General features: G+C 37.8%; 1 protein-coding gene across 1 annotated transcript in view; it reads left to right on the top strand.

The window, feature by feature from the left end:
• Window positions 1–27,984, top strand: part of yata (N-terminal kinase-like protein yata) — an 882,319-nt gene that overhangs the window by 520,160 nt on the left and 334,175 nt on the right. The gene's annotated exons all lie outside the window — the stretch shown is intronic.

Genomic DNA, 27,984 nt, shown 5'->3' with positions numbered 1-27,984 from the left:
CAACTTTTGTACATTCGGTACCGGTTTCGACAGATTCCCTGTCATCATCAGCCGAGAATAATTAAACAAAGACAAGTATAGATCATGATTCTTATGGTGTGATTACAATGGTGGATTAAAATATACATTATATGATTAAATTAGTATATATATATACACAAATTAAAGGTAAGTAAAATGGGAATGGTCATTGTTCTATGAGGTGTACACCTTAATATTTCTAATTAAAAGGTTAATTTGTTAAAATAAATTTTGTTCTTGTAATATATAATTAGGGCCTATAGTGAAATTTGATTGTAGGCTTAAATCTGAAATATTTTAACTTTTTGACCAGTCAGTTCATTGAAGTTATGTAGCCATGTTTGACACATTAAAAAGGTAAACAAATCATTTATGTATTCACAACTTACAACACAAGATCATCAAGTACCACCTTAGCAAGAACCTCAATTACTATTCCTCAAAATAATGTAAACCATTCCAGAATACAAATCGACATATTGAACTGTTCGATGGACATTCTATCAACATCAATACATAGTGGAAAAAAAAAAAAAAAAAAAAAACTCATCTATTTCTGCTTGCATTGAACATTAATATAATTCTTCCATTCTTAAGTCCAAGTTGAAGCTCCAATCGAATTTTATTGTACATATTTTATGTGGAACACCATTCGACTAAATGTTTGTTTACCATTCCCATTTTACTTACCTTTAATTTGTGTATATATATATATAATTTTAATCATATAATGTATATTTTAATCCACCATTGTAATCACACCATAAGAATCATGATCTATACTTGTCTTTGTTTAATTATTCTCGGCTGATGATGACAGGGAATCTGTCGAAACCGGTACCGAATGTACAAAAGTTGTGATGTTTTAACTGTAATGTAAAACTTTCACACAATATATAGTATTGAAAAGGTGGAACTTATTGTCCTTTCTTTGATGTAAATTACCATCTGTTGCACAATATTGCATTGTATTTATACGTAATATATAAAGGTGATAATAAGTTAGTAAAGGGGCCTTATTTTTTGGTGAAATAAAACTGTTGATTTCGGTGTTATAACCGACACTATTTGGGTAGGTATTTCTTGAAATAAATGGTTATACTGATCGATATTTCCTGCGAAATCTTCCTTGTAGTAGCGTATGGGGTAAATGTAACTAATTTTGTGATAAGGGGTTTTAAAATAAACTCTTGTAATGTATCATTGTTATTAAATATTAGAAAAACCAAATATGCAGATTGCTATAGAAATAAATATATAAATCACTGATACTTTGAAATGAAGTTAGGTGATCTGCCCTGTGATATACATTTATACATAGCCTACATTTTTAGACGTTGAATTACTTGCCTCCAAAGTACAGACTAAGCATGGTTTCAACATTATCAGGATGCAGAGTTGTGCGACAGTCAGAAAGTGTCTTTGTGTAAGCAAAGAAGCTCCTCTCGCTGACCACATTAGACGTTGGAAACCATAATGCTTGCGAACACTTGGATGCAAATTCACTGTGGTCTTTTATAAAACATCCTAAAACTTTTTTAACACTGTCTTCTTTCACTTCCTCAACCAGATGTGCTTTCATTGCATTTTGCAAAGTTATATAGCTCTGGAAGATGTTTATGGATATACACTTTTTCCCGGTCGGTGATGAGTAGCTCAGATGGTTAAGGGGCTGGCTTTCTGACCCCAATTTGGCAGGTTCGATCCTGCCTCAGTCCGGTGGTATTTGAAGGAGCTCAAGTACGTCAGCCTCGTGTCACTAGTTTACTGGCACATAAAAAGAACTCCTGAAGGACAACATTCCGGTATCTCAGCGTCTCCAGAAAACGTAAAAGTGGTTAGTGGGACATAAAAACAATAACATCATTACCACTCAAACAGGCAATTTATTTACAATAGGCCTACCAATACCGTCATATTTTACAGTAAGAGAGTATTATTTATCTTTCCTTTTATATTCATTCTCTTCCTCATGGTAGGATTATCCTATTTTTCTACAGGAATGTTGGCTTGCATGAATGCTTTTTTTTTTTTTTTTTTCTATTACAAATTGCTCTCTACAATCTTTCAACACCTTTACAATCTGTAAAGTATAGCCGATTGTTATTTGCCGCTTAGAATTATGTTAATTTGCTTCAATCTGATTCTCTGCTGTGTATATCGCATGTTTCCACTTTACGAATATTACTGGTACATTATTGATACATTAGAATCTTTCTTGCAGCATTAAATACATAGAACCCTTCACTGTTGTATTCCTCGGCCCTCAAAAAACCTGTTGTGACTTCAGTTTTCGGCATTTTTATACTTAAATGTTGGACATTTGCCGTTAAATGTTCGTAAGTAACAAACGCTCATTGCGCACTGCTGTATCAACGACCTGTCTTGTATCTTGTTACGAACACAATGCTATTTGCTCTAATCGACAACAGATGTTGATTTTTATCGACTGTCTTAGATATCAACAAATTAATTTAAAAACCACCTAATTGATGTTCTGTGTGTGCTAATGTATTTTTAATTTTGCCCAAACAAAAAAATAAAGTATCGATTAGGTGGTTTTTAAATTAATTTGTTGATTGTACTCATCAATACGATCATGAGTGGACGGCTTGCAATGTCTTAGAGATCGCAGAACTAAATACACATACTTTCGATACACAGTGCGTAGCGCTTTGTGTGCATTTGTGTGGAGAATATACAGCGCTATCAAGCAAATGAGAAGGAAACTACGATAGTCAAGTTCTTGTTACATACTATCCACTTCATATCCGTATCGACTATAAGATCCAATTAATTGAAGGAACAAGAATCCACCTGATCGATACTTTCACTTTTATTTAGCCTTAGGCTATTTCAATAGACATTAGATTAAAAGTTCAGAACATGTTTCGAATGCGTTGCATTCATCATCAGCTGCTTGCATTTGGCAAAAGTAAAAAATTAGCTAAAAACAGTCTCACAATTTTCTTAAAACCTTAAAAACAAGTGTTAGTAGTGCGTGTGTGAATGGATGGGGGGGGGGGGGGAAGAGGGGGGGGGGGATGCATTGAAGGCGTTTGTTAGTTAAACTAAGACTTATTATTAAAAATCTTAATGTTAAAAACACTGATGGACTAAAATACAGTTCACTATGAGTCTTGTGAATTTTCCATGAGTTCGTTGATTACTGAAGAACTTGTATGCACTATGTGAAGTATTTCTGTTGAGCTATTAGTAAAAAGTTTCCTTGAGAAGGCATCCGGTGTTTTCACGTCTCTTATCTCCTGTTGAGTGGAGAGGTGTGGCTTGTTTCGAATATGAAGTTTGCTAATTTGTAGTTTGTATGAAAACAGTTGGATCGTCTGTATCACGATCTGTAACTGGCAGGAAAAATGCGGCTGTTAGTTGGAGTTTGAAAGACGTAACGGATAATAAGTCTTTAAATGTAGGAAAGTATAAAAGTATGAACTTACCCTTGTCTTGCGTGTTAGTTTAACTTCCCGTGCTGCGGGAGTGGGTTTAATCCGGCTGCCTTCAGCCTTGTATTGTAACTGTGTGCTGTAGTTCGTGAGTTAACCTGGTTAGGAGGGAGGGGAAATGCGGACGCGTCGTCATTTGCTATATCGGGCGGGGAGGAGGTTACTGCTTGTGACGTATCGGCCTTGTGATTGCTTGAAGTATGCGCTGGGCGTGTTTGCTTCCTTCGTAATAACTCAATGTATCTCAGTATGCATTCAAATAAGGGGTTCCTCTGTTCGTTTACTTCATTCAAATTCTTGTCCTTATTAAATGACTTGTCTAGAAGGATATGAATATTTTCCAGACTGTTCATTAACCTTCCCTTGTTTAGCGTATTGAGAATTAATAGGTCTTGTTTAATGTCTGTGAATCTATGGCCTGTTTCACTCATGTGTACTCCCATTGCTGAGAATCTTTTATGTTTCTCCGCGTTGACGTGTTCTAAGTACCTTATTGTGAAGTTACGTCCAGATTGCCCTATGTATGTGGCCTTGCACTGATTGCATGTCAGTTTATAAACACCTGAATCCTGGAACCGCTCCTCGCTATTTTGATTGACCATATTGTGGTTGAAAAATTTTTGTCTTGTATTGTTAGTCGTCGAGAACGCTATTTTTATGTCATGCTTCTTGAATAAATTGGTAATTGCATAAATGTTGGGATTGTTGAAGGTGAACCTTACGTACTTTTTTGTTTGCTCTGATTGTTTTGTTAAGTTTGTTTGTAGTTTATGCTTGCGTTTGGCAATTAATCCGTTAATGGTTTTTAAGTTAAAACCATTAATAAGGGCCTGCTGTCGAATGAAGGCTAATTCTTTATTTCTCTCTTTGTTGTTTAACGGGATTTCAAAAGCTCTGTTGATAAAACTGTGATACGCTGATTTTTTGTGTGAATCGGGGTGTAGGGAGTTACTATGAATGGTTGTTGGGGTGAATGTAGGTTTTCTATAAATACTAAAGTGAAATTCGTTGTCTTTTTTAGTTGTGGTCACGTCTAAAAAATTAATCGAACCATTTTCTTCTTCTTCGACCGTAAACTGTATATTGGGGTCTAAGGTGTTCAACATGTGTAAAATGCTAGAACTGTCATTATGATCCTTGTCAATTATGGCGTACGTATCATCAACGTAGCGTACCCATAAATCAAGTCCTTGGATATGGTCTATAATGTAGGAATGTTCCAAGTAATCCAAGTAAATGTTTGCTAGTATGCCCGAGGCTGGAGCGCCCATGGGGAGGCCATCCTGCTGATAAATCTTACCGTTAAACATAAAATAGTTCTGACTAAGGACGAATTCAAGGATAACCATAAATTCTTCTATTTCGGGTATGCTTACCTTTTTTTGTTCTAATAGGTTGGTTTTTATGATTTTAATAGTCTTCTCTATGGGGATATTGGTGTACATATCTTTTATATCGAAGGAACATACTGTGTGAGAGGATTTGAGTTTGAAGTCCTTAATTCTCTTGCAGAAATCGCTAGAATTTTTTACGGCTGTGTTGGCGTAGTAGACGTAATTTTGTGTTAAAAATCTATGAATGTATTGCGATGTTTTGTATGTAGGGCTCTTATGAAAGTTGATTATCGGTCTAATAGGTATGTCTTTTTTATGCAATTTGGGCAAAGCTCTTGCAGTAGGGAGTCCTGGGTTCATATTAATCAGCTTTTGTGATTCCTGCTCACTAAGAAGAAAGGTACTTTGTTTGAGTATACTTTTCAAGTTTCTCTGAATCTTTAGGGTGGGATCTTTACTCACTATTTTAAACTTGTTGTTATTAAAAAAGGTTTCAGTTTTCTCAATGTAATCGGATTTGTTCAGAATAACTATTGATTCTCCCTTATCTGCCTTGGTTACGACTACGTCGCTTTGCTTGATTTTCCGTTGTAATTCGTTATTTGCTCGAGTGTTATGGATGTTATTCTTAAAACCGTTTATGAGGGACGGAATTTTTCTCTTAGCCTCATATCTCAAATCGTTCTGTATTTCAAATGGAAGGGTCTGAATGGCTGCTTCGGTTTCTGCTAAGGTAAGGGTTAACTCCTTACTTCTATTAGTAGCCTGCCAATTATATTTCGGGCCTTTACTCAAAATTTACAATTCCTGTTCTGTAAAAACAGTTTTTGATAAATTTTCGACAGCAGGTGGGTGTGTGATTTGTCTAGTTGCTGATTTAAACTTTAACTCGTTCCCCTTCTTCGAGCGATCTTCTTTTAGATTATCTAACTTATTATTTAAAGTAACCTGTTTCTTATCCATTAACTTTTCTATTTTATTTCTGCTAAATATGAGGAAAGAATTCCATTCTAACGGTAAAAGGGTGGTTGCCGCTTTGAGATGAGTGGTGTATAGTTCGTGATTAAGAAATTGTTTCTTTTTATACATGAATTTAATTTCCCTCTTTAACCAGGTTGCCGGATGCCTTCTCAAGGAAACTTTTTACTAATAGCTCAACAGAAATACTTCACATAGTGCATACAAGTTCTTCAGTAATCAACGAACTCATGGAAAATTCACAAGACTCATAGTGAACTGTATTTTAGTCCATCAGTGTTTTTAACATTAAGATTTTTAATAATAAGTCTTAGTTTAACTAACAAACGCCTTCAATGCATCCCCCCCCCCCCCTCTTCCCCCCCCCCCCCCCATCCATTCACACACGCACTACTAACACTTGTTTTTAAGGTTTTAAGAAAATTGTGAGACTGTTTTTAGCTAATTTTTACTTTTGCCAAATGCAAGCAGCTGATGATGAATGCAACGCATTCGAAACATGTTCTGAACTTTTAATCTAATGTCTATTGAAATAGCCTAAGGCTAAATAAAAGTGAAAGTATCGATCAGGTGGATTCTTGTTCCTTCAATTAATTGGATCTTATAGTCGATACGGATATGAAGTGGATAGTATGTAACACGAACGCCAACCAGGCAGGAAATATTGCGAACACCTACTTAAAGTTAAAGGTAAAAATAGCGAAAGTCAGCAAAGACATAGTTTTTCTTAAGGAATGCCTTAAAAATGGCCTAATACCTAAATTTCTAAAAGGAACTCAAAAAAAAAATTGCATTCAGAATACCACTCAGCAACCCAAAAAATGGTCAATCGAACCTGGTTAAAGAGGGAAATTAAATTCATGTATAAAAAGAAACAATTTCTTAATCACGAACTATACACCACTCATCTCAAAGCGGCAACCACCCTTTTACCGTTAGAATGGAATTCTTTCCTCATATTTAGCAGAAATAAAATAGAAAAGTTAATGGATAAGAAACAGGTTACTTTAAATAATAAGTTAGATAATCTAAAAGAAGATCGTTCGAAGAAGGGGAACGAGTTAAAGTTTAAATCAGCAACTAGACAAATCACACACCCACCTGCTGTCGAAAATTTATCAAAAACTGTTTTTACAGAACAGGAATTGCAAATTTTGAGTAAAGGCCCGAAATATAATTGGCAGGCTACTAATAGAAGTAAGGAGTTAACCCTTACCTTAGCAGAAACCGAAGCAGCCATTCAGACCCTTCCATTTGAAATACAGAACGATTTGAGATATGAGGCTAAGAGAAAAATTCCGTCCCTCATAAACGGTTTTAAGAATAACATCCATAACACTCGAGCAAATAACGAATTACAACGGAAAATCAAGCAAAGCGACGTAGTCGTAACCAAGGCAGATAAGGGAGAATCAATAGTTATTCTGAACAAATCCGATTACATTGAGAAAACCGAAACCTTTTTTAATAACAACAAGTTTAAAATAGTGAGTAAAGATCCCACCCTAAAGATTCAGAGAAACTTGAAAAGTATACTCAAACAAAGTACCTTTCTTCTTAGTGAGCAGGAATCACAAAAGCTGATTAATATGAACCCAGGACTCCCTACTGCAAGAGCTTTGCCCAAATTGCATAAAAAAGACATACCTATTAGACCGATAATCAACTTTCGTAAGAGCCCTACATACAAAACATCGCAATACATTCATAGATTTTTAACACAAAATTACGTCTACTACGCCAACACAGCCGTAAAAAATTCTAGCGATTTCTGCAAGAGAATTAAGGACTTCAAACTCAAATCCTCTCACACAGTATGTTCCTTCGATATAAAAGATATGTACACCAATATCCCCATAGAGAAGGCTATTAAAATCATAAAAACCAACCTATTAGAACACAAAAAGGTAAGCATACCCAAAATAGAAGAATTTATGGTTATCCTTGAATTCGTCCTTAGTCAGAACTATTTTATGTTTAACGGTAAGATTTATCGGCAGGATGGCCTCCCCATGGGCGCTCCAGCCTCGGGCATACTAGCAAACATTTACTTGGATTACTTGGAACATTCCTACATTATAGACCATATCCAAGGACTTGATTTATGGGTACGCTACGTTGATGATACGTACGCCATAATTGACAAGGATCCCAGTATACAGTTTACGGTCGAAGAAGAAGAAAATGGTTCGATTAATTTTTTAGACGTGACCACAACTAAAAAAGACAACGAATTTCACTTTAGTATTTATAGAAAACCTACATTCACCCCAACAACCATTCATAGTAACTCCCTACACCCCGATTCACACAAAAAATCAGCGTATCACAGTTTTATCAACAGAGCTTTTGAAATCCCGTTAAACAACAAAGAGAGAAATAAAGAATTAGCCTTCATTCGACAGCAGGCCCTTATTAATGGTTTTAACTTAAAAACCATTAACGGATTAATTGCCAAACGCAAGCATAAACTACAAACAAACTTAACAAAACAATCAGAGCAAACAAAAAAGTACGTAAGGTTCACCTTCAACAATCCCAACATTTATGCAATTACCAATTTATTCAAGAAGCATGACATAAAAATAGCGTTCTCGACGACTAACAATACAAGACAAAATTTTTCAACCACAATATGGTCAATCAAAATAGCGAGGAGCGGTTCCAGGATTCAGGTGTTTATAAACTGACATGCAATCAGTGCAAGGCCACATACATAGGGCAATCTGGACGTAACTTCACAATAAGGTACTTAGAACACGTCAACGCGGAGAAACATAAAAGATTCTCAGCAATGGGAGTACACATGAGTGAAACAGGCCATAGATTCACAGACATTAAACAAGACCTATTAATTCTCAATACGCTAAACAAGGGAAGGTTAATGAACAGTCTGGAAAATATTCATATCCTTCTAGACAAGTCATTTAATAAGGACAAGAATTTGAATGAAGTAAACGAACAGAGGAACCCCTTATTTGAATGCATACTGAGATACATTGAGTTATTACGAAGGAAGCAAACACGCCCAGCGCATACTTCAAGCAATCACAAGGCCGATACGTCACAAGCAGTAACCTCCTCCCCGCCCGATATAGCAAATGACGATGCGTCCGCATTTCCCCTCCCTCCTAACCAGGTTAACTCACGAACTACAACACACAATTACAATACAAGGCTGAAGGCAGCCGGATTAAACCCACTCCCGCAGCACGGGAAGTTAAACTAACACGCAAGACAAGGGTAAGTTCATACTTTTATACTTTCCTACATTTAAAGACTTATTATCCGTTACGTCTTTCAAACTCCAACTAACAGCCGCATTTTTCCTGCCAGTTACAGATCGTGATACAGACGATCCAACTGTTTTCATACAAACTACAAATTAGCAAACTTCATATTTGAAACAAGCCACACCTCTCCACTCAACAGGAGATAAGAGACGTGAAAACACCGGATGCCTTCTCAAGGAAACTTTTTACTAATAGCTCAACAGAAATACTTCACATAGTGCATACAAGTTCTTCAGTAATCAACGAACTCATGGAAAATTCACAAGACTCATAGTGAACTGTATTTTAGTCCATTAGTGTTTTTAACATTAAGATTTTTAATAATAAGTCTTAGTTTAAGTAACAAACGCCTTCAATGCATCCCCCCCCCCCTCTTCCCCCCCCCCATCCATTCACACACGCACTACTAACACTTGTTTTTAAGGTTTTAAGAAAATTGTGAGACTGTTTTTAGCTAATTTTTACTTTTGCCAAATGCAAGCAGCTGATGATGAATGCAACGCATTCGAAACATGTTCTGAACTTTTAATCTAATGTCTATTGAAATAGCCTAAGGCTAAATAAAAGTGAAAGTATCGATCAGGTGGATTCTTGTTCCTTCAATTAACTGGAGTCAAGTTCTTAGAAGTATATAAACGTTTATTCGAGAGCTCTTCCGGTGCCATTTCTCATTTTTCGCAGGAAGTGGTGTATATTTCGTGATTATTTGCACAATTTGCGCAATAAATCAGATTTCACGATGTTTCGTGAGTTCATTTTGCTAAAATACGGTATTTTTAGTACCTGGGAAGTCATGTATAGACAAGAAAGAAGATACCAAAAAAACTCGTGCATATCATTATTACCAAAAAATACGGCCCCTAGTTATGTACTATTAATTATGTGTTCTTACCTTAAATAACCTCGTATTAATATACATGCAGCAAATGTTTCATGACATAACCTCACAAATAATAGGGTCATGATTTGTACCAAATAAAGTCCGTACAGAACTACGTAAACGATACTAGTACTAATAGATGTAAACAACTTCATAGCTACACTTCACAAGTCATAATAATAAGAATAATAATTTGAGCTGGATATTTCCATTATTTATCCATTGGTTAGAGCAGTGGTTCCCAACCTTTGCCAGCTGATCTACCCCCCACCCCCACCATCGCTTCTATAAAATCCCTGATAAACTGACGTGCAGTATATAGACCTAACCTAATGACACTACATAATGGATTATTCCATTATTCAATTATTTATGAAAAAAATAATATGAAGTAGGCGTTTTATATCTATGGCATACTAACTTCATTTGAGCTCAATACAAAGAACACACTTTTACAATAAATCCTCAAATTAATCAACAAATGTCAGTGAGAGGGTTGACACCTTTTTCTCTTGGTAAGATTCGGTATGTTTGGTTTGTTATTTGACAGAGCACAACGGAGATCAGTTGCAACATCAAGCTGACAGCGCTGCTTTGATTTTATGACACTTAGCATTGAAAATCCTGACTTGCATAAATCTATCATTGGAATGGGACAATAACACTAAATGCTACTTTGGCTATTTCAGGATACACTACAAGACAGTTTACCCAGAAGTCGCCCAGTCCAAATATTTTGTAATCATCTTTTAGCTTTGAATCACACTCAAATCTATGGCTTCTTCTTGAAGTTGTGCCGACAGCGCTTCAAAGTCAATGGTAAACGGATTTCTTGTTAACATCCAGGACCATTCATCTGACGAGATGTCAGGAAAGTAGAAATTGAATTCTTGTGCCAGGGAATTCAAATGTAACTGAATTTGTACCTGAAGTTTATTACAATCACATTAATTTTTTGGCAAAATTTCATTAAGGCAATGAAAGGATGAGAAGTTGTTCAAGTAAAGCCGGCATTTCCATAACTGTATTTTTTCCAGGAAAGCTCTGATGGCATCATAAGCAAGCATAATATTGGAGTTTTTGCCTTGGAGCTTTAAGTTCAAACTGTTCAAAGATTCAAAAAAATTGCAGATTGCCAATGAGATGATAAAATTGGCATCAGTAAACACTTCATACAGATCGTGCTTACCTTCACCAAGAAGAAAAATTTCAACTTCAGATTTTTATTCAAACAGCCAAGCCAACATATTCCCTTTTGATAGCCAGCAAACCTCTGTGTGGAAAAGGAGAGTTTTGTGATCGGCTTGAAGGTCAACACAAAGGGCTTCAAACAATCTTGTCTGTAAAGAACTTGTCTTCACTGAGTTCACAATTCTTATAGCAACTTCTAGAGTGTTATTAAACTCTTGGGGCAAGGTTTTGGCTGCCAAAGCCTGCCTGTGAATTATAAAGTGGGTTCCCATGATGTTTGAATTTTTATCTTTGGCCAATTTGAGAAACCCAGAACGTGACCCAATCATAGCAGGTGCACCATCATTACATACACCCACTACATTTTCCCAGGAAAGTCTATGTTCTTGAAAAGAACTAATTATGGCAGAAAACACATCACAAGCTTTCAAAGTTGTTTTCAAACATTGGGAGAATAACATTTCTTCTCTTAAAATTCCACTGTGAACAAATTGACAATATACAATCAGTTAACAACAATGGGCCACATCGGTTGTCTCATTACAATGAATTGAAAACACTGTAGATTCTTTCACCTTCTCCAAAATTTGCATTTTTATGTCTTCTGACATTTCTTGAAGTCTGCACTCAACTGTGTTATCAGAAAGAGAAATTTTAGACAATTTCTGCCGACTCCCTTCACCCAAAACTATATTTGCGGCTAATAACATACATGGCTTTACTAATGTTTCTCCAATTGTGTGTGTTTTTTGGCCTTGGGAAACAGAAGAGCTAGTTCATATGATGCTTCCCCTGCTTTCTCATTTTCTTGGTTAAAAGTACCCGATGAATCTAATTTCATACGTTTTAGTGAGTTGAATTTAGTTGCAAAAAATTCTGTGGGTTTGTCTTTTAAGCCTGAATGATTCATGTTTAAATGTCTCTCCAAATGCACAGGCCTCATTGCATCGTTACTCAGAACACAGTGGCAGATTGTATTCCGTTCCGTTCAACGTCTGTGAAGGCATATTTATTGTAGTCATCATTGTACAGTCTCTTCTTGGACATTGTTTACAGTTTTTTTTTTTAAAAGTCACAATATTAAATAACACAATTCACACAGTCGCACTGTTACAGCGAAGCATACACAACACTCACAATAACCCTTTGTTGCCTGAATAGTGAAAAATAATAAGTATACTTGATTTTTTCACCTTATTCTAATGGAATATGTTCAAATAGTAAATGATAATACTTTCAAATCATAATTTTAATTTTTTGGTATGTTTTTGGGGCCTGGTACTTTTAGGTACCGTCAGGCATATAGGAGGCTTTATATTCGGGTAGATAAGAATGTTCACATTTTGGAATTATATCACATTTATTGTCTCAAAATATTATTAGAACATGTTTTTCATACCTAAAACTATTACAAAAATGTAAAAGTAAAATTTAAAGCAAATATGTGTAATAAGAGTGAAGTTTCCTAATATTATTGTTCATATGGTAGAACATCTTGCATACATCCTATACAGCTGACACATAATGATACTCTGCTAAGCAGTTCCTTTTTTCATTGCAGTCAAGAAAAACACTACATGTAGTACACTTTGAATGCGGTCTTGATTGCATCTTCTTTCTGGAACACACCTCACATCGACCACGATCTTTTACAAAAACAACAAAATGATTTCCACGATTACTTAGTCTGACATCACTGGGCACAGAATATTCTGTTTTCCTCCTTTTTGGTAGACAAGTTTTGCTCTGGTGACTTTGGTGACCTCATATCACGTGAAAGTTTTCCTGGAAGAGGAATTTCTTTCTGGTCGAGCAGTCCTAGGGCCACATTGCGCCAGAATGACATTAGAGGGACTTTTTCATGCAGATTACAGTATATGATGTAGGCAATGGCAAATGCTATCTCAATCATTCCACAAAATAATCTATACCACCATTTTTTGGATCGATGGTCTAAACCATATACGCCTCGAAGTCTGTCAGCATGGTCCACTCCACCCATGTGTGCATTGTAGTCTTGCACAACAACCGGACAATCAACAGTACCATTACTTCCATCCTTCTGTTTCCTAGAAACAGTTGTGGCTTCTGTTCCATGGAAATTAGATGCTAAGCACACACCTTTACTGTCTTTCCATAGAAAAACACTGATGTCCTTCGAAGAAATTCTATGGTGAGAACACCCCCTTTTCATTTCTTTTTTAGGCATAAAATTCTGTGGGATTCCCTTTCTAGTCATTCTAATGGTTCCACATGCTAGAGTATTTTCCTCTTTGAACTTTTCAAGAAGTGGGAGGCAAGTAAAATAGTTATCAAAGTACAATTTTCTGTGTTGTTGTCCCCAGAATGGCTTTGATAGGCTCAGCAAAACAATTTTCCCCAAGCCCATAATTCTGGAATTCTTGTTCTAGGGCCTGATTCTTCAAGTAGGAAAGATCACGATATGAAGATAAAGTTGGAATTCAAGAGGACAAACTGGGGCAAATATTCATTTATAGGAAGGGGAGTTAGGGATTGGAATAACTTACCAAGGGAGATGTTCAATAAATTTCCAATTTCTTTGAAATCATTTAGGAAAAGGCTAGGAAAGCAACAGATAGGGAATCTGCCACCTGGGCGACTGCCCTAAATGCAGATCAGTATTGATTGATTGACTTGATAGATGTCAAATTTTAGAATGTACCCCCTCTGATCTGCAATGCACCACAGTTTATAACCCCTTTTTATTGGTTTCATGGGAATGTACTGCTTGATACTACTCCTTCCCTTGAACAAAATCATCAACTCATCGATTATATCATTATCAGTCAACCAGGCTGCTTTTTCACATGTATTGCATACTAGTAATGCAATAGATACTAGTACTTTTATTTGAGATGCGGTATGTCTTAATATTTGGATAAATATTCTTAAATTATTGAAGAAAACTTCATAAATACCAAATATTTTGCATCAGTAAAGCATTACTTTCAGTTTTGGATATGACTAAAATGAGACCCTCCATATGGCCTGACGGTACTTCTAAGTACCTCGCCATTTACTAGCTATATATCCACACCAATTGTAAATTTCATCAATTTGAGTATTTTATTGCATTACAGAAGCATACTTACATATACTAAGATCACTTGCAGGTCGAATGTAACAATAGGGCTAAGAAATAATCAATCAAAATGTCATTTGTTTTCAGTGGTAACACTATGACTACACTCCTAAGAATAAAACGATCTCCCGCGTTTTTCATCAATAGCAACATCAAAAATGAAATATCTTTGCTTCAAGAATTAGGTACTTGAAAGTACCATGAGGAAAATACAAGGGTAGGATTTGCTGAATAATTCCAAAGCCATGAAATATGAGATGGTACTTTAAAGTACCGTCAGGCAACAAAGGGATAAACAACTTGACAGACAGGTCCACTGCGAAAGTATACGAGACACAGAATCAACAGTCGAAGGGCCTGGCCACTGATGGTCTATTGGCGATGTGTTGTCATGGCCATTACTGCACCATCTTTGATGGGACAGTTTTACTATGTAGCTCAGATGTTTGAGAGCACGAGAGTGACTCTACACAAAATATCTAGGCATAAAACTTGGCTGATGATGACCCACATAGGGTCGAAACTAGTACCTTGATAACATATTGTAATGTGTTTATAGACATTGCAATTATTGTACGGTATTGAGTAGGTGGAATAAACTTTGTAAATTATATGTAATCTTAATTCAATACGGAACCAATAAATAAATTTATAACCTGGATTCTCCAGTGACAGCTTGGAACACATCAGTTATTGCAAGAAATCGGCTTTATTTCTCATATCAAATTTTATTTACATTAAGTCAGTAAAACAAACTTCCACCTGTGTAACACCTACAAGCTATTGAAGTTATTAAATGGATAAATGGTTACTAAGATAAGTATAAATAACAAGATTGGGCACCACCTGCAAAAGCAATTACAGGAATAATTAACTCTGTAAGGCAATGAGCAACTCCGTCCCCTGAGGCGACGGTAATCAGGCTGACGAAGCTCCAGACTTATTTTATAACCTTACCCATTGCTGTTTACTCCTGAAATTAAATTTCGGTTGCATGCCAGGTTCATCCTTACTCCACTGGTAAAAGATTTACTGCAAGTTTTATTCCATGACTTTACTCCCAAAATAATAAAAAATATATGACTAACACCAACAATAATCATCACTTGATGAGACCCACTCCTGTTTGCCGTTTACAAAGGGCAAATATACAAACAACTAAAAACCATCAATACATTTTTTTTTCACTATATAAGTATGGCCCACTCCCCGCCAAAACGTAAACTCATCCACACTCACTCATATAATACAAGAAGTGCAAACAGAACAACAAGTAGTTCTCAAGAGGCTAGGAGTAACACTATACAATTATGCAGCAGAAAGAAAAATATACCAACAAGCCATTATGGAATGTACGAGAACATTTTAAATCCAATATCACATTAGAAAGTGTTTCGTCAACAAGTTTGTTCACGAACAATATTATCCTATTGACAATATAAAATTAATGCCAATACATTTGTATAAATGTTACTCCAGCAATGAGAACAAATCAAATGTCCTTAACATAGACAATTATCAACTGCAGAAAATTGTCAATATAGTTTACGAAGTTTTAACGACAATCATACAAGTTAAGCAACATGAATCAATACAATTAGCCAGATCTCAAAAGTTTTTATTTTCTATTTATTTTTTATTTTTTAAACTTTTTAAAATATGTTCACCAGATGAGTTTCGTCAATAAAATGTTAGACTTAGATAGATTTTAGACAAAAAGTTTTAACTTAAAGACATAATTTTATTGTTGTGTGACTTTTAAGATGTTATAAGATTTGTCAATTAGTTTTATAGGAATAATCTTGATCCAAAAGAATTGTTTCATGATCTTATACGACCTTAAGTGAATGGTAGTTGGCTGATGATGCTCATGAAAAAGGAGCGAAACATGTACCATATAAACATCTTAATAAATATGTAAGTTTGTACTATGTTATTATTGTATTGAATAGGTGGTAATTAACACATTTTTATAAGAATTTGTATCACAAGTAGATCTTCAATACGGACAAAGAAGATGAAATTTATAACCTGCAACATACCACTTAGTCGAGCAGCTCTTCTTCTTTCTCTCAGTTCTTCCCAACCCAAACATTGCAACATTTTTGTAATGCTACTCTTTTGTCGGAAATCACCCAGAACAAATCGAGCTGCTTTTCTTTGGATTTTTTCCAGTTCTTGAATCAGGTAATCCTGTTGAGGGTCCCATACACTGGAACAATACTCTAGTTGGTCTTACCAGAGACTTGTATGCCCTCGCCTTTACATCCTTACTACAAGCCCTAAACACCCTCATAACCATGTGCAGAGATCTGTACCCTTTATTTACAATCATATTTATGTGATTACCCCAATGAAAGTCTGTCCTTATATTAACACCTAGATACTTACAATGATCCCCAAAAGGAACTTTCACCCCGTCAACGCAGTAATTAAAACTGAGAGGACTTTTCCTATTTGTGAAACTCACAACCTGACATTTAACCCCGTTTATCAATATACCATTGCCTGGTGTCCATCTCACAACATTTTTGAGGTCACGTTGCAATTGCTCACAATCTTGTAACTTATTTATCACTCTGTAGAGAATAACATCATCCGCAAAAAGCCTTACCTCCGATTCCACTCCTTTACTCATATCATTTATATATATAAGAAAACATAAAGGTCCAATAATACTGCCTTGAGGAATTCCCCTCTTAATTATTACAGGGTCAGATAAAGCTTCACCTACTCTAATTCTCTGAGATCTGTTTTCCAGAAATATAGCAACCCATTCAGTCACTCTTTTGTCTAGTCCAATTGCACTCATTTTTGCCAGTAGTCTCCCATGATTCACCCTATCAAATGCTTTAGGCAGGTCAATCGCGATACAGTCCATTTGACCTCCAGAATCCAAGATATCTGCTATATCATTAGACAGAACCGGCGCATTAAACTGAGATAAATCGCAGCGCAGCTGAACAACTCGTATGGCAGTGTGTTTGCCATTGTTCACGAGAACCTTGGATATTGTAAGCTGTGTCAAGGATGGGTCCCACGTCTTCTCGCCGATGAGCACAAGGGACGTTTCCAATCCTCCCTGGCATTTTTGCAATGCTATGCCGCAGACGGCAACGGATTTCTGCGACGAATCGTCACAGGCGACGAAACGTGGGTCCACCACTTCACCCCCAATACAAAGCGAACATCAATGGAATGGGTGCACCCCTCATCACCACAACGAAAGAAGGCCAAGGTTCAACCTTCAGCCGGTAAGGTTAGTGCGACAGTGTTCTTTGACATGGAGGGTTTGTTGCACGTTGAATTCATGCCGAAAGGAACGATGATCAACACGGCTGCATAAAGCAATTAAAGAGAAGCGCCGGGGGAAATTGAGCACCGGTGTGATTTTGTTGCACAATAACGCAACACCTCACAAGGCCCGTTAAACAAGAGAACTGCTGCAAGCGTTTCAAGTAGGGGGTCTGGCAACATCCACCCTACAGTCCCGACGTAGCGTCATGTTACTTTCATCTGTTCGGTAAGCTCAAAACGGAGCTCGGTGGTCGACATTTTTAGACCGATAAGGAGGTAAAGGCCGCTGTCTCCGAGTGGTTGCAGAACGCTGGAGGAAATTTCTATGCATCCGGTATTGACAAGTTGGTTGTGCATTCGCAGAAATTGTTGGAGTCTCTTGGAAACTATGTGGAAAAGTGATGTTACAATGTTTGTCGTTACAGTCTGTTGCTGTTGTATAGGTGATGAAATAAATGGCCATAACTGGGAAGTGCAACTTATTTTCTGATCTGCCCTTGTACAATACCTCTCCTTGATTTGTGAAGATATATTTGCAATACATCTGAGCAAATCACAGTCTTTTCAGAACAGAAGTCTACACTGCCATTCAAATTCAATCAAGATATTAAAGAAACTATAAACATTCTTGTTGACATACACAGAACATCTGAACTTAATTACTTCACCTTACATACGTCTTATGATAGTGAATATTGTGTGTACCAATCATGTCACCTTTGTTATTCAATAGGTGATTAGCACACCTGCCAATTTTCTTACCTATTGTGTAAGGTCCCTGATACATTTTAAAAAACTTGCAAGTTTCCTTATTGTCTGCAGATGAAATGTGTGGAACCTTTAGTAACATCTCCTCCCCTACTTCAAAACTATCTGCATGATGCATCCTCTGCAGCATCATCCTCCTATCAGCTGCATTCCTTAAATTCTGCCTCGCTAAATTAATCACCAATTCCTTTGGTGCATCTTCGCATGTGGAAAGTCCTAGAACCCTAGCCAATTCCTGTTCAGGATTATGACCTAGCTGCAGCTCGATTGGAGTTAATCCAGTGCTGTAATGTCTTGTTACATTGGACCAGTGTCCCACATTTTCCACGTAGTTAAACCAAGAATTTCACTAATGTATGTGCGAAACATGCGGCCAAGCTCATGCATTACCCTCTCAGACATATTTCCCTGAGGATATCGAATGGAGGAGTAACGTATGCTAACCCCAATATCACTCAGTCCGTCCCTCCAGATACGTGAAGTAAATTGGGATCCACGATCCGATAAGATTATTTTTGGTTTACCGAACTCCGGTATGTTTCTGTCCAGAATTTTCCCCATACAGGCCCCTGCAGTGCCCTTACACAGTGGATACAATTTGACATACTTGGTGAACGAGTAAATAACAACAAATATGTACTGATATCCATACTTAGTTTTGAGAAGAGGACCATACAAATCTACACAAACAACTATCCATGTCCATCCGTCACTACCGCTTGCCTCGGCCCTCCAGATAACGGTTAGGATGTTTATTTCTTTGACAGGAATCACACTTTGCCAAAGTCGTACTAATGTCTCTTCCCATATTCTTCCAGATGTAATTCTTCTGTATGGCATCCAGTACCTTCTCTGCTCCAAAGTGGCCCAGCTCGATGTGGTAAAACCAAATTATATCTGACCTGAGGGACTGTGGTACTACCACCTTCTAGCGCCCCTTAAAATCCTCTCTGGACACCAAGTCTCCTATCAATTTATATTTCTTACTCCCCTGAAGTATGTCTTTTCCTTGTCCTTCCAATTCTAGTTTAATCTCTCTCAATTCTTTGTCCTTGAGCTGTTCTTCTCACATTTTTAAGAGTCTTAATTTTTCTTGCTTACAGTCTTCCGTCCTGAAGTTACATATTAGTATTCCCTCCTTCTCTTCATTTCTTACCTCCCCTTGCATGTCAGCTGTGTGTCTACTCATGTAGTCTGCAAAGGCATTCTGACTCCCTGCTATATAAACCACTTCGAAGTCGTACTCTTGGATTACCAGTATCCACCGCACAAGCGACCCAAAATCAATTTACAGGTCCTAATGAAAGCATGAAAATTATGATCTGTGTAGATTGTAAATTTCCTCCCTAACAAATAAACTCTAAATTTTCTAAGTGCATATACTATTGCAAGCAGTTCCTTCTCACTTACAGTGCATCTTTTCTCGGCAGGGTTAAGCCCCCTACTGGCCAGAGAAACTACACCGAAATTACCTCCCTCGTCAGGTTGACATAACACCGCTGCTATGCCTAAATCAGATGCATCTGTCATCACATAAAAGCCCAGCACTGGCTTAGGGTACCGCAATATGACTGCCTCGTGAAACCCTTTCTCCTTAACCTCTAACACTTCATCGCGCCTATTCGCCCATTTCCATTGAGCATTCTGTTTTAGTAGCTCTCTAAACAGTTTTGTGAGATATGAGTACTTAATCATGAATCACCTGAAATAGTTACATACACCTAGCAATGAGCTCAACTGTTTGACATTTCTAGGTGTTTTAGCCGAAAAGATCTTGTCAAGCCTAGTTATCTCAGTTGTCACACCTACAGGTGCGATCTTATGCCCCAGACAAGTAACACCATGGGTGAAACATTTAGATTTGCTCAATTTCAAGGTGAAGCCAGATCTCAACAATTTACTAAAAACAATAAACAAGTTTCCTAATTGTTCCTCAAATGTTCTAGAAGGAATTACTAAGTCATCAATGTAAGTTGTCGTGAACCCATTCAGTTTCAGACCAAGTGCAATATCTAATGCCCGTATCAAGGCAGAAGGTGACGTCTTAGTGCCAAATGGTACACGGTGAAATTGGTACAGCTTCCCATGATGTAAAAAGGCTGTCAATGGCTTGTCTTCTTTTCTGAAAGGGATCTGCCAAAAACTTGAACTCAGGTCAACAGAGGTCAACCAGGGTCTACCCTCGAATCTCTGAACGAGCTCCTCTGTGGTCTCAGACCTCTAATGATCAGCCGTGATGTTTTTGTTTAACTGCCTAGCATCTAAGCAAACGCGTATTGTGCCGTCTTTCTTACCAACAACAATCAATGGTTTCACATACTGACTCACTGACTTCACAATAATCCCATCTAGTAACATTTCCTTTATTAAGTCATCTGCCGCCTTAGCATTTACATGGGATATGGGATACCGATAGCTATCAAAACTTGACCTGTCAGTAACATTGAACGAGTGTACATATGAATTGATCATTCCAGGTTTCTCAGAGAACACTTCCTTACATTCTATTAATAACTCTAATAATCTTTCCTTCTGGTTTTTATGTAGATACCTCCTCAGCAACTGCTCTAATCTCTTCCTCTTTACTCTTTAAGTTCCCCTTCTCATCAGGTATACTTCTATCTTCTCTCTCCGAATCATCACAATATTCTCCAAAGTCTCTCTTTCTCAACAAAGACAAGTTGTTCTCTTTCACCAGCTGAATATGATGCATCTCATTTGCGAATTGGTTCTCTCACACACAGTAGGCCAGCCTAATGGATTTCAGATCTTCCCCTGTCTGCAAACTTACTTCAGCATGCTGATAATCTAATTTGCACTTACTCCTACTCAGAAAGTCTGAACCCAAGATAAAAATTTGGAACCACCAAACATATCTGTTCAATCACTACATCCCCAATACTCATTTTAACAAGACAGGGTAAGTTGGCCATGCGGTTAGGAGCGTGCAGCTGTGAGCTCACATCCGGGAGATAGTGGGTTCGAACCCCACTGTCGGCAGCCCTGAAGATGATTTTCCGTGGTTTCCCATTTTCACACCAGGCAAATGCTGTGCCTGTACCTTAATTAAGGCCACGGCCGATTCCTTCCCATTCCTAGGCATTTCCTGTCCCATTGTCACCATGAGACCTATCTGTGTCGGTTCAACATAAAGCAAGTAGCATTTTAACAATGACTTGGCTCCTGATTCTCTGCGACTTATTACCAACAGCAGAAATCACATATACATTGGACACAGGAATCTCCTCAAACTCAATTCCTTTACACTTCAGTTCCTCGTAGAATCTACTATGAATACAGGACTTCTGGACACCTGTATCTAATAGCACTTTCACCTTCTCCCCTTCCATAAAGAATTCAGTAATGGGATTAATGGGCATGTTACTTAAATTACCCTTGTCAGCAATGTGGTCATTAACCAGATCCTCCTGAACATCTATTTGATAGTTAATTTCCTTCATAGCACATGTTACAACAGCATCTTAATTTAGAGACAAGTTGCCTGACCTATCTCACCTGCCCCTTAAGCGTTTAAATTTCTTCTTGGTGGCTGATCTTCTTGAGTAGGTTTATGATTCCCATGCGATCCTTGTTCATCCCTGTCCCGATTTTCCACATATCTGCGGGACTCAGAAGCTCTGCCATAACCACAGTTGCTCCTCCCTGGATCTTGACCTCTGTGGTTGCCACCTCGATTGTTTTGGTCAGGGTGCCGATGGTAATCTCCTGGACTGTTCTGTCTCTGTCCACCATTCTGGCATATATTGGAATGACTGTCATTATTCGTGTCAATATTCCTAGCAGAATCGAACCTCTCTAACAGCTGTTCCATGTCTTTAATAGTTTCAATTCTCTGCATGCATGCTGCCAACTGAACTTCTTCAGAAAAATGTCCCAACATTCTTCTCACTATATCCTGGTCTGATGAATTTAAGTTCAGGCTCTGATTTAGTAACACATGCTCCAAGTAGTGTTGAGTCATACTATATCCCCTCCCTGCCAAAATTAATTTTGTCTTTGGCTTTCCCCTGAATATCATTGTTCCAAAATTTGGTCTTAAAGGCTACCTCAAATTCACTCAAGCAAGTAATTGTTTCTGTGTATACATCATACCAGAGTTTGGCCTCTCCCATAAGAGCCTCAGAAATCTTAACCTCTACGGTATCCCACTGGGTGATACCATCTGACAGCCCTTTCCCAAATCTTTGTTTAACTACTTGAGAAATTCCATAGGACCTAATAGCCTATAATTGAACCATGGCAACTCAACTTCCTTGATCACTTCAATCTGCTGTGCTACCTCGGTCATGTTTACCCCCTTCAACTTTAAATTAGTTAATACCCACTCTTACTTTTCAGTTTTCTCTTTTGTTTCCTTACTTCTTGTGTCAACATTAATTTTCATTCCTCGAATTTCTTCTGTCGCAGTACACTTCATGCTCTCCATTTTCTCCTCATGGATGGATCTAAATTCATTTCTGTCCTTCTCTATCTGAACACGTTGGATTTGGAATTGAGTGATTTGGCTTTCAACCTTACTCTCTAAAACATCCTGCCTTATTTTAATCTCATCCATCTTCATAACCTTCTCTTCCACCAGTTCAAACCTCCTTTCTGTATTAACCTTAACACACTGCAATTCTCTGCTAATACTTTAAAAATTCTCTTCCATTTTCTCTGTAAGCATCTTGCCAAAACTATGCAACTCCTTCTGTTACCTCTCAATTTTATCACCTAATTCCTTCCCCTGATTACTCAAATTATTTCCTTGATCACTCAATTTGGCCAACTGCTCTAATAAACCAAACCCCATGGCACTACAGCCCTTGAAGGGCCTTGGCCTACCAAGCGACCGCTGCTCAGCCCGTAGGCCTGCAGATTGCGAGGTGTCGTGTGTTCAGCACAACGAATCCTCTCGGCCGTTATTCTTGGCTTTCTAGACCGGGGTCGCTATCTTACCGTCAGATAGCTCCTCAATTCTAATCACGTAGGCTGAGTGGACCTCGAACCAGCCCTCAGGTCCAGGTGAAATGAAATGGCGTATGGCTTTTAGTGCCGGGAGTGTCCGAGGACATGTTCGGCTCGCCAGGTGCAGGTCTTTCAATTTGACTCCCGTAGGCGACCCGCGCGTCGTGGTGAGGATGAAATGATGATGAAAACAACACATACACCCAGCCCCCGTGCCAGCGAAATTAACCAATGATGGTTAAAATTCCCGACCCTGCCGGGAATCGAACCCTGGACCCCTGTGACCAAAGGCCAGCACGCTAACCATTTAGCCATGGAGCCTGCCGTACCCCAGGTTTCCAAGCCACTTTGTTGCAACACTTTCAACTGACTTCAACCGTCTTTCCGGATATAGCCACTGTTTTCCGTGTTGCACAATTCTTGAGCAACCTACACTGCCATGCCATGTGCAGACTCTTACACAAATTAAAGTTACACGGATACAAAATTCCCTACTACAAATTCTTCTTATAATATTCTGTTTTTACATTATAAATGAACAAAACGATGTGATTTTTCATTACTTCAATATCACGAATTATCTTACGAAAATTTCGTGACCTAAAAAGTGAGGATCATACACTTGTACAGTTTCACCTGTTAGTTACTATATACTGGCTTTTAACAAGTTAATTATTTGTAGGACATGTTTCTTTCCATCATCACTTCTGAAATGAAGAGCAGCTGAACAGAACAGTGTTTTAATTAAGACGTAACATCAACACAAAAAAAGTCCTGTTCAAAAACTGTTTAATAAATGAAGAACTAAGTAAAACATATACATCAGATATGAACAAAATTGCTAAATACTTAACATTTTAACATCCATTTAAGTGAATAGAAAATTGTTTTAAATTATGTTAGAACATAAGCAGATCCATCTTGCCTTCCCACTTCATTGCCTCATTCAATCCTCCCCATCTATTTTAATTTTTTTGTATTTTAAAAATAGTTTTGTTTTAATCATAAGAAAAGTACTATTTTAACACATTCACGCCCATAATCTGAGCGGGCTATTTAAACGGCTGGCCGAGCTATTTCAACATTTAGTGGCACAGCAAACAACAACTAATTATTTTCACAATAAGTTGTAAACAAGACAGGATATGGAATCAGAATTTTGCATATACTGTAAAGAAGTCCTCTAGCAACTCTGTTAATGTTACTGTGCTTTCTGCCACGTGCCCAGGAGAATCTTCTTCACTGTCATCACTGTCACTTTCACTTAGTTCATCACCTATGTCATCATTTAATAGGGCGTCAGCAATTTCATCAACACTTATATTGTCTCTAAGAGCCTTGGTTACACTTCAGAACGTGACTACCAGGCGAGTTGGCCATGCGGTTAGGGGCGCTCAGCTATGAACTTGCATCTGGGAGATAGTGGATTAGAACCCCACTGTCGGCAGCCCTGAGGATGGTTTTCCGTGGTTTCCCATTTTCACACCAGGCAAATGTTTGGGCTGTACCGTAATTAAGCCCACGGCCGCTTCCTTCCCAGTCCTAGCCCTTTCCTATCCCATCATCACCATAAGACCTATCTGTGTAGGTGCGACGTAAAGCAAGTAAAAAAAACAAAAAAACAAAAAACAAACAAGAACATGACTATGCAGACGCTTGTGCAATTACAAACCAACTATGCAGCTAGCTTGGCCAGCACTAGCCTTCGTTCAGAAACAGAATTTAAAAAAAAAGAATAGCAAGGGAAAATCTCCAAGGCCGGGTGGTTTCTGGTGAGCAGAAGCAGATAGAAGTGTTCATAAGGGTATTACCCACATCTCTGTCACACATATTTGTAACAAAAATGAACCACAACTGCGTGGGAACAGCTGCAATTCAAGGTTGCGTTTATGCGGGCTAACTCGGATACGGTCCAGAGCATGCCCAAAAGGCAATAGCTCGGATACGTGCTTGAATGTGTTAAGATAGTTTTAAAAAAAATAAGGTCATTCTATGTAATTTCATCTAAGCAGTGCTATGTAGCTGAAGATGTTCCTAAGGAATGAAACATGTTCTACACAAAAATAATTTACTTTAAGCAAATATGTAGTGTCAAACAGGTGGAAGTTTACTTTATTGATTTAATGTACATACCACTTAGTCGAAAAGCTCGCCTCCTTCTCCCAACTCTTCCCAGCCCAAATTTTGCTATATTTTCTTAACACTACTCTTTTGTCAGAAATCACCCAGAACAAATTGAGCTGCTTTTCTTAGGATTTTATCCAGTTCGTGAATCAAGTAATCCTGGTGAGGGTCTCATACACTGGAACCTACTCTAGTTGGGGTCTTACCAGGGACTTGTATGCCCTCTCCTTTACATCCTTACTAACACCACTATATAACCTCATAACAATGGGTTGAGATCTGTACCCTTTATCTGTACCATTTATGTGATTATCCCAATGAAGATCTTTCTTTACATTGAAACCTAGGCACTTAGTGATCCCTATAAGGAACTTTCACCCCACCAACACAGTAATTAAACCTGAAAGGACTTTTCCTCTTAGTGAAGCTCATATCCCTACTTTTAAACCCATTTATCTTGATACCTTTGTCTGCTGTCCATCTCACAACATTGTCTAGGCTTTTTGCAGTTGCTTTCAATCTTGTAACTTATTTCTTACTCTATACAGAATAACATCATCCACAAAATGCCTTATCTCGGATTCCAGTTCTTTACTCATATCATTTATATAGTGTATATAAGAAAACATAAAAGTCCACCATTAATGGTGACAGGATCACGTAATACTTTGCCTACTCTAATTCTCTGAGTTCTATTATCTATAAATATAGCCACCCTTTCAGTCACTCTTTTGTTTAGTCCAGTTGCACTCATTTTTGCCAGTAGTCTCTTATGATTTACCCTGTCAAATGCTTTGGATAGGTCAATCGTGACACAGTCCATTTGACCTCCCGAATCTAGGATATCTGCTGTATCTTGCTGGAATCCTACAAGTTGAGCTTCAGTGGATTAACCTTTCCTAAACCCAAAATGCCTTCTATAGAACCAGTTTCTAATTTCACAAGCAGGTCTAATATAACGAGAAATAATGCTTTCCCAAAGCTTACACGTAACGCATGCCAAACTGACTGGCCTGTAATTTTCAGCTTTGTGTTTGTCACCCTTTCCTTTATATACAGGGGCTACTATAGCAACTCTCTATTAATTTGGTAGAGTTCCTTCATGCAAACAGTAATAAAATATATACTTCATATATGGTACTATATGTCCGACTCGTTGGCTGAATGGTCAGCGTACTGGCCTTCAGTTCAGAGGGTCCCGGGTTCGATTCCCGGCCAGGTCGAGGATTTTAACTTTAATTGGTTAATTCCAGTGGCCCGGGGGCTGGGTGTTAGTGCTGTCCCCAACATCCCTGCAACTCACACACCACACATAACACTGTCCTCCACCACAGTAACACGCAGTTACCTACACATGGCAGATGCCGCCCACCTTCATTGGAGGGTCTGCCTTACAAGGGCTGCACTCGGCTAGAAATGCCCAAATAAGAAGATGTACAATATTAGAATGATCCACCTTTCAATACTTCATTGTAAGTTGAACTAAAAAGAAGTCATAACTTGTTTATTGGGACCGGTTTCGACACATTACAAGTGCCATCATCACCGGTTTCGACACATTACAAGTGTGTAATGTGTCGAAACCGGTCCCAATAAACAAGTTGTGACTTCTTTTTAGTTCAACTTACAACGAAGTATTGAAAGGTGGATCATTCTAATATTGTACATCTTCTTATTTCTCTATTCAATTTCTCTGTTCAATACGGAACGATCATGAAGTTTTAACTTTAAATAGAAATAGCCACACGAAATTATTATTATTATTTATTATGGTACTATATCCCAACCCATTGTCTTTAATATATCGTCCGAAATCTTATCAGTTCCAGCTGCTTTTCTGTTTTTCAACTTTTGTATCTTACTGAATTTTTTTTTTTTTAATCACAGGCAAATCTCACCTCTTCTGTTTGAACATTTTCCTTGTAACCAATGATCTTTACATACTGCCAACTGAATACTTCTGCCTTCTGTAGATCTTCGTATATACATTCCTCTTGTTCATTAATAATTCCTGGAATGTCCTTCTTGGAACCTGTTTCTACCCTTAAGTACCTATACATGCCCTTACAGACCATATCCTTCATTTCATCCGTATTGACAGTTTAACTCTTGCGTTAGTGCCAAGTCTTAGGATGATAACAAATAAAGCTTTGGTATTAGCCATTTTTCACCAAAATTTGTATGACTGACAATTATCCATGCCATCATGTAATCCTTCGTTGACTTCTTCGCTAGATTCAATTTCCTAGAAAGTTCCATCAGTTTCTCCTTACTTCCACAACCATTTCTATTTCTTTCCAACATGCACTTGCTTCTTAGTCTCTTTACTTCTCTGTCATAGTATAGTGGGTCTTTAGCATTCTTTTCCACCTTGAAAGGTATGTACCTGTTTTTGTATTTCTCAACAATTGTTTTAAGCCCATCCCACAGCCTCGTGGGACGCTCGGATATGACGAATTTTGTAGCTAACATGCTATTGAAAAACCAAGTGCAAATCAGTTGCGGGGTATCCATATCAGACTGGATAGATCAAGCCATCGGAGTGCTACAAGGGCCCATTGAGCCC

The sequence above is a fragment of the Anabrus simplex genome, chromosome 2 (genome assembly GCF_040414725.1).
Source record: "Anabrus simplex isolate iqAnaSimp1 chromosome 2, ASM4041472v1, whole genome shotgun sequence".
In the NCBI taxonomy this organism is placed as follows: Eukaryota; Metazoa; Arthropoda; class Insecta; order Orthoptera; family Tettigoniidae; genus Anabrus; species Anabrus simplex.
This window is presented reverse-complemented; position numbering and strand designations above follow the sequence as displayed.